General features: G+C 52.7%; 31 non-coding genes across 31 annotated transcripts; 24 read left to right on the forward strand and 7 right to left on the reverse strand.

The window, feature by feature from the left end:
- Window positions 1–208: 208 nt before the first annotated feature.
- On the reverse strand, window positions 209–280 carry Trnag-ucc (transfer RNA glycine (anticodon UCC)). The gene has a single exon. It is a non-coding gene; the product is annotated as a tRNA-Gly (tRNA).
- Window positions 281–1,260: 980 nt separating this feature from the next.
- Window positions 1,261–1,333, forward strand: Trnam-cau (transfer RNA methionine (anticodon CAU)). The gene has a single exon. It is a non-coding gene; the product is annotated as a tRNA-Met (tRNA).
- A 308-nt stretch (window positions 1,334–1,641) lies between these two features.
- Trnae-uuc (transfer RNA glutamic acid (anticodon UUC)) lies at window positions 1,642–1,713 on the forward strand. The gene has a single exon. It is a non-coding gene; the product is annotated as a tRNA-Glu (tRNA).
- Window positions 1,714–2,008: 295 nt separating this feature from the next.
- Window positions 2,009–2,081, forward strand: Trnak-uuu (transfer RNA lysine (anticodon UUU)). The gene has a single exon. It is a non-coding gene; the product is annotated as a tRNA-Lys (tRNA).
- Window positions 2,082–2,221: 140 nt separating this feature from the next.
- Trnas-aga (transfer RNA serine (anticodon AGA)) lies at window positions 2,222–2,303 on the forward strand. The gene has a single exon. It is a non-coding gene; the product is annotated as a tRNA-Ser (tRNA).
- Window positions 2,304–2,571: 268 nt separating this feature from the next.
- Trnag-ucc (transfer RNA glycine (anticodon UCC)) lies at window positions 2,572–2,643 on the reverse strand. Its single transcript has one exon. It is a non-coding gene; the product is annotated as a tRNA-Gly (tRNA).
- Window positions 2,644–3,627: 984 nt separating this feature from the next.
- On the forward strand, window positions 3,628–3,700 carry Trnam-cau (transfer RNA methionine (anticodon CAU)). The gene has a single exon. It is a non-coding gene; the product is annotated as a tRNA-Met (tRNA).
- Window positions 3,701–4,009: 309 nt separating this feature from the next.
- Window positions 4,010–4,080, forward strand: Trnae-uuc (transfer RNA glutamic acid (anticodon UUC)). The gene has a single exon. It is a non-coding gene; the product is annotated as a tRNA-Glu (tRNA).
- Window positions 4,081–4,376: 296 nt separating this feature from the next.
- On the forward strand, window positions 4,377–4,449 carry Trnak-uuu (transfer RNA lysine (anticodon UUU)). The gene has a single exon. It is a non-coding gene; the product is annotated as a tRNA-Lys (tRNA).
- A 140-nt stretch (window positions 4,450–4,589) lies between these two features.
- On the forward strand, window positions 4,590–4,671 carry Trnas-aga (transfer RNA serine (anticodon AGA)). Its single transcript has one exon. It is a non-coding gene; the product is annotated as a tRNA-Ser (tRNA).
- A 266-nt stretch (window positions 4,672–4,937) lies between these two features.
- Trnag-ucc (transfer RNA glycine (anticodon UCC)) lies at window positions 4,938–5,009 on the reverse strand. The gene has a single exon. It is a non-coding gene; the product is annotated as a tRNA-Gly (tRNA).
- A 980-nt stretch (window positions 5,010–5,989) lies between these two features.
- Trnam-cau (transfer RNA methionine (anticodon CAU)) lies at window positions 5,990–6,062 on the forward strand. Its single transcript has one exon. It is a non-coding gene; the product is annotated as a tRNA-Met (tRNA).
- A 308-nt stretch (window positions 6,063–6,370) lies between these two features.
- Window positions 6,371–6,442, forward strand: Trnae-uuc (transfer RNA glutamic acid (anticodon UUC)). The gene has a single exon. It is a non-coding gene; the product is annotated as a tRNA-Glu (tRNA).
- A 296-nt stretch (window positions 6,443–6,738) lies between these two features.
- Trnak-uuu (transfer RNA lysine (anticodon UUU)) lies at window positions 6,739–6,811 on the forward strand. The gene has a single exon. It is a non-coding gene; the product is annotated as a tRNA-Lys (tRNA).
- A 139-nt stretch (window positions 6,812–6,950) lies between these two features.
- Trnas-aga (transfer RNA serine (anticodon AGA)) lies at window positions 6,951–7,032 on the forward strand. The gene has a single exon. It is a non-coding gene; the product is annotated as a tRNA-Ser (tRNA).
- Window positions 7,033–7,299: 267 nt separating this feature from the next.
- Window positions 7,300–7,371, reverse strand: Trnag-ucc (transfer RNA glycine (anticodon UCC)). Its single transcript has one exon. It is a non-coding gene; the product is annotated as a tRNA-Gly (tRNA).
- A 979-nt stretch (window positions 7,372–8,350) lies between these two features.
- Window positions 8,351–8,423, forward strand: Trnam-cau (transfer RNA methionine (anticodon CAU)). The gene has a single exon. It is a non-coding gene; the product is annotated as a tRNA-Met (tRNA).
- Window positions 8,424–8,731: 308 nt separating this feature from the next.
- Window positions 8,732–8,803, forward strand: Trnae-uuc (transfer RNA glutamic acid (anticodon UUC)). Its single transcript has one exon. It is a non-coding gene; the product is annotated as a tRNA-Glu (tRNA).
- A 296-nt stretch (window positions 8,804–9,099) lies between these two features.
- Trnak-uuu (transfer RNA lysine (anticodon UUU)) lies at window positions 9,100–9,172 on the forward strand. The gene has a single exon. It is a non-coding gene; the product is annotated as a tRNA-Lys (tRNA).
- Window positions 9,173–9,311: 139 nt separating this feature from the next.
- Trnas-aga (transfer RNA serine (anticodon AGA)) lies at window positions 9,312–9,393 on the forward strand. The gene has a single exon. It is a non-coding gene; the product is annotated as a tRNA-Ser (tRNA).
- Window positions 9,394–9,660: 267 nt separating this feature from the next.
- Trnag-ucc (transfer RNA glycine (anticodon UCC)) lies at window positions 9,661–9,732 on the reverse strand. Its single transcript has one exon. It is a non-coding gene; the product is annotated as a tRNA-Gly (tRNA).
- Window positions 9,733–10,712: 980 nt separating this feature from the next.
- Window positions 10,713–10,785, forward strand: Trnam-cau (transfer RNA methionine (anticodon CAU)). Its single transcript has one exon. It is a non-coding gene; the product is annotated as a tRNA-Met (tRNA).
- A 308-nt stretch (window positions 10,786–11,093) lies between these two features.
- Trnae-uuc (transfer RNA glutamic acid (anticodon UUC)) lies at window positions 11,094–11,165 on the forward strand. Its single transcript has one exon. It is a non-coding gene; the product is annotated as a tRNA-Glu (tRNA).
- A 296-nt stretch (window positions 11,166–11,461) lies between these two features.
- On the forward strand, window positions 11,462–11,534 carry Trnak-uuu (transfer RNA lysine (anticodon UUU)). The gene has a single exon. It is a non-coding gene; the product is annotated as a tRNA-Lys (tRNA).
- Window positions 11,535–11,673: 139 nt separating this feature from the next.
- Window positions 11,674–11,755, forward strand: Trnas-aga (transfer RNA serine (anticodon AGA)). Its single transcript has one exon. It is a non-coding gene; the product is annotated as a tRNA-Ser (tRNA).
- A 267-nt stretch (window positions 11,756–12,022) lies between these two features.
- Window positions 12,023–12,094, reverse strand: Trnag-ucc (transfer RNA glycine (anticodon UCC)). Its single transcript has one exon. It is a non-coding gene; the product is annotated as a tRNA-Gly (tRNA).
- A 980-nt stretch (window positions 12,095–13,074) lies between these two features.
- Trnam-cau (transfer RNA methionine (anticodon CAU)) lies at window positions 13,075–13,147 on the forward strand. The gene has a single exon. It is a non-coding gene; the product is annotated as a tRNA-Met (tRNA).
- A 308-nt stretch (window positions 13,148–13,455) lies between these two features.
- Window positions 13,456–13,527, forward strand: Trnae-uuc (transfer RNA glutamic acid (anticodon UUC)). Its single transcript has one exon. It is a non-coding gene; the product is annotated as a tRNA-Glu (tRNA).
- A 296-nt stretch (window positions 13,528–13,823) lies between these two features.
- Window positions 13,824–13,896, forward strand: Trnak-uuu (transfer RNA lysine (anticodon UUU)). The gene has a single exon. It is a non-coding gene; the product is annotated as a tRNA-Lys (tRNA).
- Window positions 13,897–14,035: 139 nt separating this feature from the next.
- Window positions 14,036–14,117, forward strand: Trnas-aga (transfer RNA serine (anticodon AGA)). Its single transcript has one exon. It is a non-coding gene; the product is annotated as a tRNA-Ser (tRNA).
- Window positions 14,118–14,384: 267 nt separating this feature from the next.
- On the reverse strand, window positions 14,385–14,456 carry Trnag-ucc (transfer RNA glycine (anticodon UCC)). Its single transcript has one exon. It is a non-coding gene; the product is annotated as a tRNA-Gly (tRNA).
- Between the last annotated feature and the right edge of the window lie 200 nt (window positions 14,457–14,656).

The raw sequence follows: 14,656 nt of genomic DNA on the forward strand, positions 1-14,656 counted from the left end.
GTACCTCTCCACACCTCGCCTCTCTCAGCCGTTTATAGTGCCTGTCCTTTTGATAAGGGCGAATTCCAAGCGTCAGCTTTCGCGTCAGCCGAGCAAAGTCGGGACAAGTCGGGACATACTACAGGATGGTCTGCGTGGAGCTACGACGAAAAAAACCTTCATTTAACAGCACGCGGCTCACATACTCATACGAAAAAACCAGCGCACTTGCGGCGGCCGGGAATCGAACCCGGATCAACTGCTTGGAAGGCAACTATGCTCACCATTACACCACCACCGCACAGGCGCTGCTCGCAACGCCCCGCTGTGTCGGCTTCCTGCCCGCCAGCAGCGGCCCACGGTGATAGTAGCTGCAGGCGCTTTACGAGGTAGGAGGGTGCATCCACACGCATTCGGGTAGCGCCTCCACGCACGCTGCGTCTTTGGGCAAGACTAGCCGCCGCGGCCGCAAGGTTACTCACACGATAGAGATGAGCATTCGTTTTAAGGCAGTGTAGTGGAGCACTCCGCGTGTGTAGCACTTTTTTCGGTTGTATCCGACGTCGCTGGGTGGCAATCCCACTTTCCCCTGCAGAAAAGTACTCGGGAAGCACGGGCAGCTTGTCGAGCATCGGTGGTTCAATGGCATGTGCCTCAGCAGTGCAGTAGGCAGCGCGTAAGTCTCATAATCTTAAGGCTTGCCGCACGATAGCTCAGCGTGTTCGGTCTGAGAGTTATCTGCCCTCTGTAATAAAAGACCGAGTCAACGATGAACATGAACGGGCGCCATCGGACGTCCGCCCCCAACAAATGCAACGAAAGAAATGAGAACAAAAAAAAAAAAAAATTGGTGAATGCTCGCTTAGCATGCGGACGGCCCGGGTTCGATTCCCGGCCGATGCATCGTTCTGCTGTTCTCGCTATAATGCTGCCGCGCCGATTCTTCGCCTGAGCTGCGTCAGCCTCAGGAATGTATAGCGGGATTCGCTGTGAGAAGAACCATACACGCAGCACGCAATAGACCGTACTTGAACGGTCGCGTGCTATTTCTGAACTCTGACGACGGCCCTGGCCCAACAGGCCGCTGTGTTTAGGTGCCGCAAGGGCGATGTACTGTAACCTCGGGCAGTGCTGCGTTCCGTTGAAAAAGCTGCGGCAGCAGTTTAATCTAGCAAGTAGGGAAAGCACGTGTAGCAACACAACAGATTCTTGAGAAAGCGCAAACTGTCTATCTCTAATATGAGAGACTTACCAAGTTTCCTGTAACGTTACTTGCAACGTGCCTCGGTAGCGCAGTAGGTAGCGCGTAAGTCTCATAATCTTAAGGTCGTGAGTTCGATCCTCACCCGGGGCATTTAATTTGCTGTACATCAAGGCTGAATTAACGGCGTTGCTGTTGCTAGGGAACGAACTTAATTGTCGTTCGTTATCCACAAGGAGTCTACGCCCCAGCGTCAATATGTTTATTTCCAATTATGACAACGTACAACTTTGATCTTTCTCTTCCCTTGTTAGGAGTAAAATAATGAATAGTCAATTTCGAGCTGTGCGCCATGCCAGTCTGTAGGCGCAAATATGCTCGCAAACGGAGAACTGCACTGAGTCGAGATTCAGCACGAAATACGAGAGGAGACGGAGAAAACCTCACGCTTATCGAGCAAATCCGGTGTGGTCTAGTGGCTAGGATACCTGGCTTTCACCCAGGAGGCCCGGGTTCGATTCCCGGTACCGGAACGGAAGTTTTTGCGCACACAACGCTCCACGTTTTGGCCTTCGAACTGTCGTTTGTCGCCCACCTTCCGAAGCTTCGACCGAACGTAATCGGGGAAAACAGGCACATGATGCAATTACTGTCGGCACCGGAATAAAGGGAGAAGAGGCTCTGGTCCGCTGTTGGGCTGCTACCAGCGTCAGTGGAAGTCGGTGAAGTCGCCAGTTGCGCCAGAAGCCAGAAATTACCGTAGTACGCCTACACACGCGTTCCAGTTATTTACATTGCTTGCAGCCGCTCCATCCACAACGAGCGTGAGCCCGGATAGCTCAGTCGGTAGAGCATTAGGCTTTTAACCTAAGGGTCCAGGGTTCAAGTCCCTGTCCGGGCGAAGATTTTAACGTTTCCGTAATGGCTCGTCTCGTAGCGATGGTAACCCTGCCGTAATCAGTGCACGGAGTTCGTTTCCTGTCAACATTCTGCGCAGACCGGTTTGATTCTTCACGATTCCAGGGGAAACTTCAGTTACGAGCAGTCGTGGCCGAGTGGTTAAGGCGTCTGACTAGAAATCAGATTCCCTCTGGGAGCGTAGGTTCGAGTCCTACCGACTGCGTCGGTTTTTTTTCTTTAAGAACAACGAGCAGAAAATTTCGCAGATTGCCTGTCGTTTTGGTACCTCTCCACACCTCGCCTCTCTCAGCCGTTTATAGTGCCTGTCCTTTTGATAAGGGCGAATTCCAAGCGTCAGCTTTCGCGTCAGCCGAGCAAAGTCGGGACAAGTCGGGACATACTACAGGATGGTCTGCGTGGAGCTACGACGAAAAAAACCTTCATTTAACAGCACGCGGCTCACATACTCATACGAAAAAACCAGCGCCACTTGCGGCGGCCGGGAATCGAACCCGGATCAACTGCTTGGAAGGCAACTATGCTCACCATTACACCACCACCGCACAGGCGCTGCTCGCAACGCCCCGCTGTGTCGGCTTCCTGCCCGCCAGCAGCGGCCCACGGTGATAGTAGCTGCAGGCGCTTTACGAGGTAGGAGGGTGCATCCACACGCATTCGGGTAGCGCCTCCACGCACGCTGCGTCTTTGGGCAAGACTAGCCGCCGCGGCCGCAAGGTTACTCACACGATAGAGATGAGCATTCGTTTTAAGGCAGTGTAGTGGAGCACTCCGCGTGTGTAGCACTTTTTTCGGTTGTATCCGACGTCGCTGGGTGGCAATCCCACTTTCCCCTGCAGAAAAGTACTCGGGAAGCACGGGCAGCTTGTCGAGCATCGGTGGTTTCAATGGCATGTGCCTCAGCAGTGCAGTAGGCAGCGCGTAAGTCTCATAATCTTAAGGCTTGCCGGCACGCTAGCTCAGCGTGTTCGGTCTGAGAGTTATCTGCCCTCTGTAATAAAAGACCGAGTCAACGATGAACATGAACGGGCGCCATCGGACGTCCGCCCCCAACAAATGCAACGAAAGAAATGAGAACAAAAAAAAAAAAAAATTGGTGAATGCTCGCTTAGCATGCGGACGGCCCGGGTTCGATTCCCGGCCGATGCATCGTTCTGCTGTTCTCGCTATAATGCTGCCGCGCCGATTCTTCGCCTGAGCTGCGTCAGCCTCAGGAATGTATAGCGGGATTCGCTGTGAGAAGAACCATACACGCAGCACGCAATAGGACCGTACTTGAACGGTCGCGTGCTATTTCTGAAACTCTTGACGACGGCCTGGCCCAACAGGCCGCTGTGTTTAGGTGCCGCAAGGGCGATGTACTGTAACCTCGGGCAGTGCTGCGTTCCGTTGAAAAAGCTGCGGCAGCAGTTTAATCTAGCAAGTAGGGAAAGCACGTGTAGCAACACAACAGATTCTTGAGAAAGCGCAAACTGTCTATCTCTAATATGAGAGACTTACCAAGTTTCCTGTAACGTTACTTGCAACGTGCCTCGGTAGCGCAGTAGGTAGCGCGTAAGTCTCATAATCTTAAGGTCGTGAGTTCGATCCTCACCCGGGGCATTTAATTTGCTGTACATCAAGGCTGAATTAACGGCGTTGCTGTTGCTAGGGAACGAACTTAATTGTCGTTCGTTATCCACAAGGAGTCTACGCCCCAGCGTCAATATGTTTATTTCCAATTATGACAACGTACAACTTTGATCTTTCTCTTCCCTTGTTAGGAGTAAAATAATGAATAGTCCAATTTCGAGCTGTGCGCCATGCCAGTCTGTAGGCGCAAATATGCTCGCAAACGGAGAACTGCACTGAGTCGAGATTCAGCACGAAATACGAGAGGAGACGGAGAAAACCTCACGCTTATCGAGCAAATCCGGTGTGGTCTAGTGGCTAGGATACCTGGCTTTCACCCAGGAGGCCCGGGTTCGATTCCGGTACCGGAACGGAAGTTTTTGCGCACACAACGCTCCACGTTTTGGCCTTCGAACTGTCGTTTGTCGCCCACCTTCCGAAGCTTCGACCGAACGTAATCGGGGAAAACAGGCACATGATGCAATTACTGTCGGCACCGGAATAAAGGGAGAAGAGGCTCTGGTCCGCTGTTGGGCTGCTACCAGCGTCAGTGGGAAGTCGGTGAAGTCGCCAGTTGCGCCAGAAGCCAGAAATTACCGTAGTACGCCTACACACGCGTTCCAGTTATTTACATTGCTTGCAGCCGCTCCATCCACAACGAGCGTGAGCCCGGATAGCTCAGTCGGTAGAGCATTAGGCTTTTAACCTAAGGGTCCAGGGTTCAAGTCCCTGTCCGGGCGAAGATTTTAACGTTTCCGTAATGGCTCGTCTCGTAGCGATGGTAACCCTGCCGTAATCAGTGCACGGAGTTCGTTTCCTGTCAACATTCTGCGCAGACCGGTTTGCATTCTTCACGATTCCAGGGAAACTTCAGTTACGAGCAGTCGTGGCCGAGTGGTTAAGGCGTCTGACTAGAAATCAGATTCCCTCTGGGAGCGTAGGTTCGAGTCCTACCGACTGCGTCGGTTTTTTTCTTTAAGAACAACGAGCAGAAAATTTCGCAGATTGCCTGTCGTTTTGGTACTCTCCACACCTCGCCTCTCTCAGCCGTTTATAGTGCCTGTCCTTTTGATAAGGGCGAATTCCAAGCGTCAGCTTTCGCGTCAGCCGAGCAAAGTCGGGACAAGTCGGGACATACTACAGGATGGTCTGCGTGGAGCTACGACGAAAAAAACCTTCATTTAACAGCACGCGGCTCACATACTCATACGAAAAAACCAGCGCCACTTGCGGCGGCCGGGAATCGAACCCGGATCAACTGCTTGGAAGGCAACTATGCTCACCATTACACCACCACCGCACAGGCGCTGCTCGCAACGCCCCGCTGTGTCGGCTTCCTGCCCGCCAGCAGCGGCCCACGGTGATAGTAGCTGCAGGCGCTTTACGAGGTAGGAGGGTGCATCCACACGCATTCGGGTAGCGCCTCCACGCACGCTGCGTCTTTGGGCAAGACTAGCCGCCGCGGCCGCAAGGTTACTCACACGATAGAGATGAGCATTCGTTTTAAGGCAGTGTAGTGGAGCACTCCGCGTGTGTAGCACTTTTTTCGGTTGTATCCGACGTCGCTGGGTGGCAATCCCACTTTCCCCTGCAGAAAAGTACTCGGGAAGCACGGGCAGCTTGTCGAGCATCGGTGGTTCAATGGCATGTGCCTCAGCAGTGCAGTAGGCAGCGCGTAAGTCTCATAATCTTAAGGCTTGCCGGCACGATAGCTCAGCGTGTTCGGTCTGAGAGTTATCTGCCCTCTGTAATAAAAGACCGAGTCAACGATGAACATGAACGGGCGCCATCGGACGTCCGCCCCCAACAAATGCAACGAAAGAAATGAGAACAAAAAAAAAAAAAAATTGGTGAATGCTCGCTTAGCATGCGGACGGCCCGGGTTCGATTCCCGGCCGATGCATCGTTCTGCTGTTCTCGCTATAATGCTGCCGCGCCGATTCTTCGCCTGAGCTGCGTCAGCCTCAGGAATGTATAGCGGGATTCGCTGTGAGAAGAACCATACACGCAGCACGCAATAGACCGTACTTGAACGGTCGCGTGCTATTTCTGAACTCTGACGACGGCCTGGCCCAACAGGCCGCTGTGTTTAGGTGCCGCAAGGGCGATGTACTGTAACCTCGGGCAGTGCTGCGTTCCGTTGAAAAAGCTGCGGCAGCAGTTTAATCTAGCAAGTAGGGAAAGCACGTGTAGCAACACAACAGATTCTTGAGAAAGCGCAAACTGTCTATCTCTAATATGAGAGACTTACCAAGTTTCCTGTAACGTTACTTGCAACGTGCCTCGGTAGCGCAGTAGGTAGCGCGTAAGTCTCATAATCTTAAGGTCGTGAGTTCGATCCTCACCCGGGGCATTTAATTTGCTGTACATCAAGGCTGAATTAACGGCGTTGCTGTTGCTAGGGAACGAACTTAATTGTCGTTCGTTATCCACAAGGAGTCTACGCCCCAGCGTCAATATGTTTATTTCCAATTATGACAACGTACAACTTTGATCTTTCTCTTCCCTTGTTAGGAGTAAAATAATGAATAGTCAATTTCGAGCTGTGCGCCATGCCAGTCTGTAGGCGCAAATATGCTCGCAAACGGAGAACTGCACTGAGTCGAGATTCAGCACGAAATACGAGAGGAGACGGAGAAAACCTCACGCTTATCGAGCAAATCCGGTGTGGTCTAGTGGCTAGGATACCTGGCTTTCACCCAGGAGGCCCGGGTTCGATTCCCGGTACCGGAACGGAAGTTTTTGCGCACACAACGCTCCACGTTTTGGCCTTCGAACTGTCGTTTGTCGCCCACCTTCCGAAGCTTCGACCGAACGTAATCGGGGAAAACAGGCACATGATGCAATTACTGTCGGCACCGGAATAAAGGGAGAAGAGGCTCTGGTCCGCTGTTGGGCTGCTACCAGCGTCAGTGGGAAGTCGGTGAAGTCGCCAGTTGCGCCAGAAGCCAGAAATTACCGTAGTACGCCTACACACGCGTTCCAGTTATTTACATTGCTTGCAGCCGCTCCATCCACAACGAGCGTGAGCCCGGATAGCTCAGTCGGTAGAGCATTAGGCTTTTAACCTAAGGGTCCAGGGTTCAAGTCCCTGTCCGGGCGAAGATTTTAACGTTTCCGTAATGGCTCGTCTCGTAGCGATGGTAACCCTGCCGTAATCAGTGCACGGAGTTCGTTTCCTGTCAACATTCTGCGCAGACCGGTTTGATTCTTCACGATTCCAGGGAAACTTCAGTTACGAGCAGTCGTGGCCGAGTGGTTAAGGCGTCTGACTAGAAATCAGATTCCCTCTGGGAGCGTAGGTTCGAGTCCTACCGACTGCGTCGGTTTTTTTCTTTAAGAACAACGAGCAGAAAATTTCGCAGATTGCCTGTCGTTTTGGTACCTCTCCACACCTCGCCTCTCTCAGCCGTTTATAGTGCCTGTCCTTTTGATAAGGGCGAATTCCAAGCGTCAGCTTTCGCGTCAGCCGAGCAAAGTCGGGACAAGTCGGGACATACTACAGGATGGTCTGCGTGGAGCTACGACGAAAAAAACCTTCATTTAACAGCACGCGGCTCACATACTCATACGAAAAAACCAGCGCCACTTGCGGCGGCCGGGAATCGAACCCGGATCAACTGCTTGGAAGGCAACTATGCTCACCATTACACCACCACCGCACAGGCGCTGCTCGCAACGCCCCGCTGTGTCGGCTTCCTGCCCGCCAGCAGCGGCCCACGGTGATAGTAGCTGCAGGCGCTTTACGAGGTAGGAGGGTGCATCCACACGCATTCGGGTAGCGCCTCCACGCACGCTGCGTCTTTGGGCAAGACTAGCCGCCGCGGCCGCAAGGTTACTCACACGATAGAGATGAGCATTCGTTTTAAGGCAGTGTAGTGGAGCACTCCGCGTGTGTAGCACTTTTTTCGGTTGTATCCGACGTCGCTGGGTGGCAATCCCACTTTCCCCTGCAGAAAAGTACTCGGGAAGCACGGGCAGCTTGTCGAGCATCGGTGGTTCAATGGCATGTGCCTCAGCAGTGCAGTAGGCAGCGCGTAAGTCTCATAATCTTAAGGCTTGCCGGCACGATAGCTCAGCGTGTTCGGTCTGAGAGTTATCTGCCCTCTGTAATAAAAGACAGAGTCAACGATGAACATGAACGGGCGCCATCGGACGTCCGCCCCCAACAAATGCAACGAAAGAAATGAGAACAAAAAAAAAAAAAATTGGTGAATGCTCGCTTAGCATGCGGACGGCCCGGGTTCGATTCCCGGCCGATGCATCGTTCTGCTGTTCTCGCTATAATGCTGCCGCGCCGATTCTTCGCCTGAGCTGCGTCAGCCTCAGGAATGTATAGCGGGATTCGCTGTGAGAAGAACCATACACGCAGCACGCAATAGACCGTACTTGAACGGTCGCGTGCTATTTCTGAACTCTGACGACGGCCTGGCCCAACAGGCCGCTGTGTTTAGGTGCCGCAAGGGCGATGTACTGTAACCTCGGGCAGTGCTGCGTTCCGTTGAAAAAGCTGCGGCAGCAGTTTAATCTAGCAAGTAGGGAAAGCACGTGTAGCAACACAACAGATTCTTGAGAAAGCGCAAACTGTCTATCTCTAATATGAGAGACTTACCAAGTTTCCTGTAACGTTACTTGCAACGTGCCTCGGTAGCGCAGTAGGTAGCGCGTAAGTCTCATAATCTTAAGGTCGTGAGTTCGATCCTCACCCGGGGCATTTAATTTGCTGTACATCAAGGCTGAATTAACGGCGTTGCTGTTGCTAGGGAACGAACTTAATTGTCGTTCGTTATCCACAAGGAGTCTACGCCCCAGCGTCAATATGTTTATTTCCAATTATGACAACGTACAACTTTGATCTTTCTCTTCCCTTGTTAGGAGTAAAATAATGAATAGTCAATTTCGAGCTGTGCGCCATGCCAGTCTGTAGGCGCAAATATGCTCGCAAACGGAGAACTGCACTGAGTCGAGATTCAGCACGAAATACGAGAGGAGACGGAGAAAACCTCACGCTTATCGAGCAAATCCGGTGTGGTCTAGTGGCTAGGATACCTGGCTTTCACCCAGGAGGCCCGGGTTCGATTCCCGGTACCGGAACGGAAGTTTTTGCGCACACAACGCTCCACGTTTTGGCCTTCGAACTGTCGTTTGTCGCCCACCTTCCGAAGCTTCGACCGAACGTAATCGGGGAAAACAGGCACATGATGCAATTACTGTCGGCACCGGAATAAAGGGAGAAGAGGCTCTGGTCCGCTGTTGGGCTGCTACCAGCGTCAGTGGGAAGTCGGTGAAGTCGCCAGTTGCGCCAGAAGCCAGAAATTACCGTAGTACGCCTACACACGCGTTCCAGTTATTTACATTGCTTGCAGCCGCTCCATCCACAACGAGCGTGAGCCCGGATAGCTCAGTCGGTAGAGCATTAGGCTTTTAACCTAAGGGTCCAGGGTTCAAGTCCCTGTCCGGGCGAAGATTTTAACGTTTCCGTAATGGCTCGTCTCGTAGCGATGGTAACCCTGCCGTAATCAGTGCACGGAGTTCGTTTCCTGTCAACATTCTGCGCAGACCGGTTTGATTCTTCACGATTCCAGGGAAACTTCAGTTACGAGCAGTCGTGGCCGAGTGGTTAAGGCGTCTGACTAGAAATCAGATTCCCTCTGGGAGCGTAGGTTCGAGTCCTACCGACTGCGTCGGTTTTTTTCTTTAAGAACAACGAGCAGAAAATTTCGCAGATTGCCTGTCGTTTTGGTACCTCTCCACACCTCGCCTCTCTCAGCCGTTTATAGTGCCTGTCCTTTTGATAAGGGCGAATTCCAAGCGTCAGCTTTCGCGTCAGCCGAGCAAAGTCGGGACAAGTCGGGACATACTACAGGATGGTCTGCGTGGAGCTACGACGAAAAAAACCTTCATTTAACAGCACGCGGCTCACATACTCATACGAAAAAACCAGCGCCACTTGCGGCGGCCGGGAATCGAACCCGGATCAACTGCTTGGAAGGCAACTATGCTCACCATTACACCACCACCGCACAGGCGCTGCTCGCAACGCCCCGCTGTGTCGGCTTCCTGCCCGCCAGCAGCGGCCCACGGTGATAGTAGCTGCAGGCGCTTTACGAGGTAGGAGGGTGCATCCACACGCATTCGGGTAGCGCCTCCACGCACGCTGCGTCTTTGGGCAAGACTAGCCGCCGCGGCCGCAAGGTTACTCACACGATAGAGATGAGCATTCGTTTTAAGGCAGTGTAGTGGAGCACTCCGCGTGTGTAGCACTTTTTTCGGTTGTATCCGACGTCGCTGGGTGGCAATCCCACTTTCCCCTGCAGAAAAGTACTCGGGAAGCACGGGCAGCTTGTCGAGCATCGGTGGTTCAATGGCATGTGCCTCAGCAGTGCAGTAGGCAGCGCGTAAGTCTCATAATCTTAAGGCTTGCCGGCACGATAGCTCAGCGTGTTCGGTCTGAGAGTTATCTGCCCTCTGTAATAAAAGACCGAGTCAACGATGAACATGAACGGGCGCCATCGGACGTCCGCCCCCAACAAATGCAACGAAAGAAATGAGAACAAAAAAAAAAAAAAATTGGTGAATGCTCGCTTAGCATGCGGACGGCCCGGGTTCGATTCCCGGCCGATGCATCGTTCTGCTGTTCTCGCTATAATGCTGCCGCGCCGATTCTTCGCCTGAGCTGCGTCAGCCTCAGGAATGTATAGCGGGATTCGCTGTGAGAAGAACCATACACGCAGCACGCAATAGACCGTACTTGAACGGTCGCGTGCTATTTCTGAACTCTGACGACGGCCTGGCCCAACAGGCCGCTGTGTTTAGGTGCCGCAAGGGCGATGTACTGTAACCTCGGGCAGTGCTGCGTTCCGTTGAAAAAGCTGCGGCAGCAGTTTAATCTAGCAAGTAGGGAAAGCACGTGTAGCAACACAACAGATTCTTGAGAAAGCGCAAACTGTCTATCTCTAATATGAGAGACTTACCAAGTTTCCTGTAACGTTACTTGCAACGTGCCTCGGTAGCGCAGTAGGTAGCGCGTAAGTCTCATAATCTTAAGGTCGTGAGTTCGATCCTCACCCGGGGCATTTAATTTGCTGTACATCAAGGCTGAATTAACGGCGTTGCTGTTGCTAGGGAACGAACTTAATTGTCGTTCGTTATCCACAAGGAGTCTACGCCCCAGCGTCAATATGTTTATTTCCAATTATGACAACGTACAACTTTGATCTTTCTCTTCCCTTGTTAGGAGTAAAATAATGAATAGTCAATTTCGAGCTGTGCGCCATGCCAGTCTGTAGGCGCAAATATGCTCGCAAACGGAGAACTGCACTGAGTCGAGATTCAGCACGAAATACGAGAGGAGACGGAGAAAACCTCACGCTTATCGAGCAAATCCGGTGTGGTCTAGTGGCTAGGATACCTGGCTTTCACCCAGGAGGCCCGGGTTCGATTCCCGGTACCGGAACGGAAGTTTTTGCGCACACAACGCTCCACGTTTTGGCCTTCGAACTGTCGTTTGTCGCCCACCTTCCGAAGCTTCGACCGAACGTAATCGGGGAAAACAGGCACATGATGCAATTACTGTCGGCACCGGAATAAAGGGAGAAGAGGCTCTGGTCCGCTGTTGGGCTGCTACCAGCGTCAGTGGGAAGTCGGTGAAGTCGCCAGTTGCGCCAGAAGCCAGAAATTACCGTAGTACGCCTACACACGCGTTCCAGTTATTTACATTGCTTGCAGCCGCTCCATCCACAACGAGCGTGAGCCCGGATAGCTCAGTCGGTAGAGCATTAGGCTTTTAACCTAAGGGTCCAGGGTTCAAGTCCCTGTCCGGGCGAAGATTTTAACGTTTCCGTAATGGCTCGTCTCGTAGCGATGGTAACCCTGCCGTAATCAGTGCACGGAGTTCGTTTCCTGTCAACATTCTGCGCAGACCGGTTTGATTCTTCACGATTCCAGGGAAACTTCAGTTACGAGCAGTCGTGGCCGAGTGGTTAAGGCGTCTGACTAGAAATCAGATTCCCTCTGGGAGCGTAGGTTCGAGTCCTACCGACTGCGTCGGTTTTTTTCTTTAAGAACAACGAGCAGAAAATTTCGCAGATTGCCTGTCGTTTTGGTACCTCTCCACACCTCGCCTCTCTCAGCCGTTTATAGTGCCTGTCCTTTTGATAAGGGCGAATTCCAAGCGTCAGCTTTCGCGTCAGCCGAGCAAAGTCGGGACAAGTCGGGACATACTACAGGATGGTCTGCGTGGAGCTACGACGAAAAAAACCTTCATTTAACAGCACGCGGCTCACATACTCATACGAAAAAACCAGCGCCACTTGCGGCGGCCGGGAATCGAACCCGGATCAACTGCTTGGAAGGCAACTATGCTCACCATTACACCACCACCGCACAGGCGCTGCTCGCAACGCCCCGCTGTGTCGGCTTCCTGCCCGCCAGCAGCGGCCCACGGTGATAGTAGCTGCAGGCGCTTTACGAGGTAGGAGGGTGCATCCACACGCATTCGGGTAGCGCCTCCACGCACGCTGCGTCTTTGGGCAAGACTAGCCGCCGCGGCCGCAAGGTTACTCACACGATAGAGATGAGCATTCGTTTTAAGGCAGTGTAGTGGAGCACTCCGCGTGTGTAGCACTTTTTTCGGTTGTATCCGACGTCGCTGGGTGGCAATCCCACTTTCCCCTGCAGAAAAGTACTCGGGAAGCACGGGCAGCTTGTCGAGCATCGGTGGTTCAATGGCATGTGCCTCAGCAGTGCAGTAGGCAGCGCGTAAGTCTCATAATCTTAAGGCTTGCCGGCACGATAGCTCAGCGTGTTCGGTCTGAGAGTTATCTGCCCTCTGTAATAAAAGACCGAGTCAACGATGAACATGAACGGGCGCCATCGGACGTCCGCCCCCAACAAATGCAACGAAAGAAATGAGAACAAAAAAAAAAAAAAATTGGTGAATGCTCGCTTAGCATGCGGACGGCCCGGGTTCGATTCCCGGCCGATGCATCGTTCTGCTGTTCTCGCTATAATGCTGCCGCGCCGATTCTTCGCCTGAGCTGCGTCAGCCTCAGGAATGTATAGCGGGATTCGCTGTGAGAAGAACCATACACGCAGCACGCAATAGACCGTACTTGAACGGTCGCGTGCTATTTCTGAACTCTGACGACGGCCTGGCCCAACAGGCCGCTGTGTTTAGGTGCCGCAAGGGCGATGTACTGTAACCTCGGGCAGTGCTGCGTTCCGTTGAAAAAGCTGCGGCAGCAGTTTAATCTAGCAAGTAGGGAAAGCACGTGTAGCAACACAACAGATTCTTGAGAAAGCGCAAACTGTCTATCTCTAATATGAGAGACTTACCAAGTTTCCTGTAACGTTACTTGCAACGTGCCTCGGTAGCGCAGTAGGTAGCGCGTAAGTCTCATAATCTTAAGGTCGTGAGTTCGATCCTCACCCGGGGCATTTAATTTGCTGTACATCAAGGCTGAATTAACGGCGTTGCTGTTGCTAGGGAACGAACTTAATTGTCGTTCGTTATCCACAAGGAGTCTACGCCCCAGCGTCAATATGTTTATTTCCAATTATGACAACGTACAACTTTGATCTTTCTCTTCCCTTGTTAGGAGTAAAATAATGAATAGTCAATTTCGAGCTGTGCGCCATGCCAGTCTGTAGGCGCAAATATGCTCGCAAACGGAGAACTGCACTGAGTCGAGATTCAGCACGAAATACGAGAGGAGACGGAGAAAACCTCACGCTTATAGAGCAAATCCGGTGTGGTCTAGTGGCTAGGATACCTGGCTTTCACCCAGGAGGCCCGGGTTCGATTCCCGGTACCGGAACGGAAGTTTTTGCGCACACAACGCTCCACGTTTTGGCCTTCGAACTGTCGTTTGTCGCCCACCTTCCGAAGCTTCGACCGAACGTAATCGGGGAAAACAGGCACATGATGCAATTACTGTCGGCACCGGAATAAAGGGAGAAGAGGCTCTGGTCCGCTGTTGGGCTGCTACCAGCGTCAGTGGGAAGTCGGTGAAGTCGCCAGTTGCGCCAGAAGCCAGAAATTACCGTAGTACGCCTACACACGCGTTCCAGTTATTTACATTGCTTGCAGCCGCTCCATCCACAACGAGCGTGAGCCCGGATAGCTCAGTCGGTAGAGCATTAGGCTTTTAACCTAAGGGTCCAGGGTTCAAGTCCCTGTCCGGGCGAAGATTTTAACGTTTCCGTAATGGCTCGTCTCGTAGCGATGGTAACCCTGCCGTAATCAGTGCACGGAGTTCGTTTCCTGTCAACATTCTGCGCAGACCGGTTTGATTCTTCACGATTCCAGGGAAACTTCAGTTACGAGCAGTCGTGGCCGAGTGGTTAAGGCGTCTGACTAGAAATCAGATTCCCTCTGGGAGCGTAGGTTCGAGTCCTACCGACTGCGTCGGTTTTTTTCTTTAAGAACAACGAGCAGAAAATTTCGCAGATTGCCTGTCGTTTTGGTACCTCTCCACACCTCGCCTCTCTCAGCCGTTTATAGTGCCTGTCCTTTTGATAAGGGCGAATTCCAAGCGTCAGCTTTCGCGTCAGCCGAGCAAAGTCGGGACAAGTCGGGACATACTACAGGATGGTCTGCGTGGAGCTACGACGAAAAAAACCTTCATTTAACAGCACGCGGCTCACATACTCATACGAAAAAACCAGCGCCACTTGCGGCGGCCGGGAATCGAACCCGGATCAACTGCTTGGAAGGCAACTATGCTCACCATTACACCACCACCGCACAGGCGCTGCTCGCAACGCCCCGCTGTGTCGGCTTCCTGCCCGCCAGCAGCGGCCCACGGTGATAGTAGCTGCAGGCGCTTTACGAGGTAGGAGGGTGCATCCACACGCATTCGGGTAGCGCCTCCACGCACGCTGCGTCTTTGGGCAAGACTAGCCGCCGCGGCCGCAAGGTTACTCACACGATAGAGATGAGCATTC

The sequence above is a fragment of the Schistocerca serialis genome, unplaced genomic scaffold, assembly GCF_023864345.2.
Source record: "Schistocerca serialis cubense isolate TAMUIC-IGC-003099 unplaced genomic scaffold, iqSchSeri2.2 HiC_scaffold_940, whole genome shotgun sequence".
Lineage (NCBI taxonomy): Eukaryota > Metazoa > Arthropoda > Insecta > Orthoptera > Acrididae > Schistocerca > Schistocerca serialis.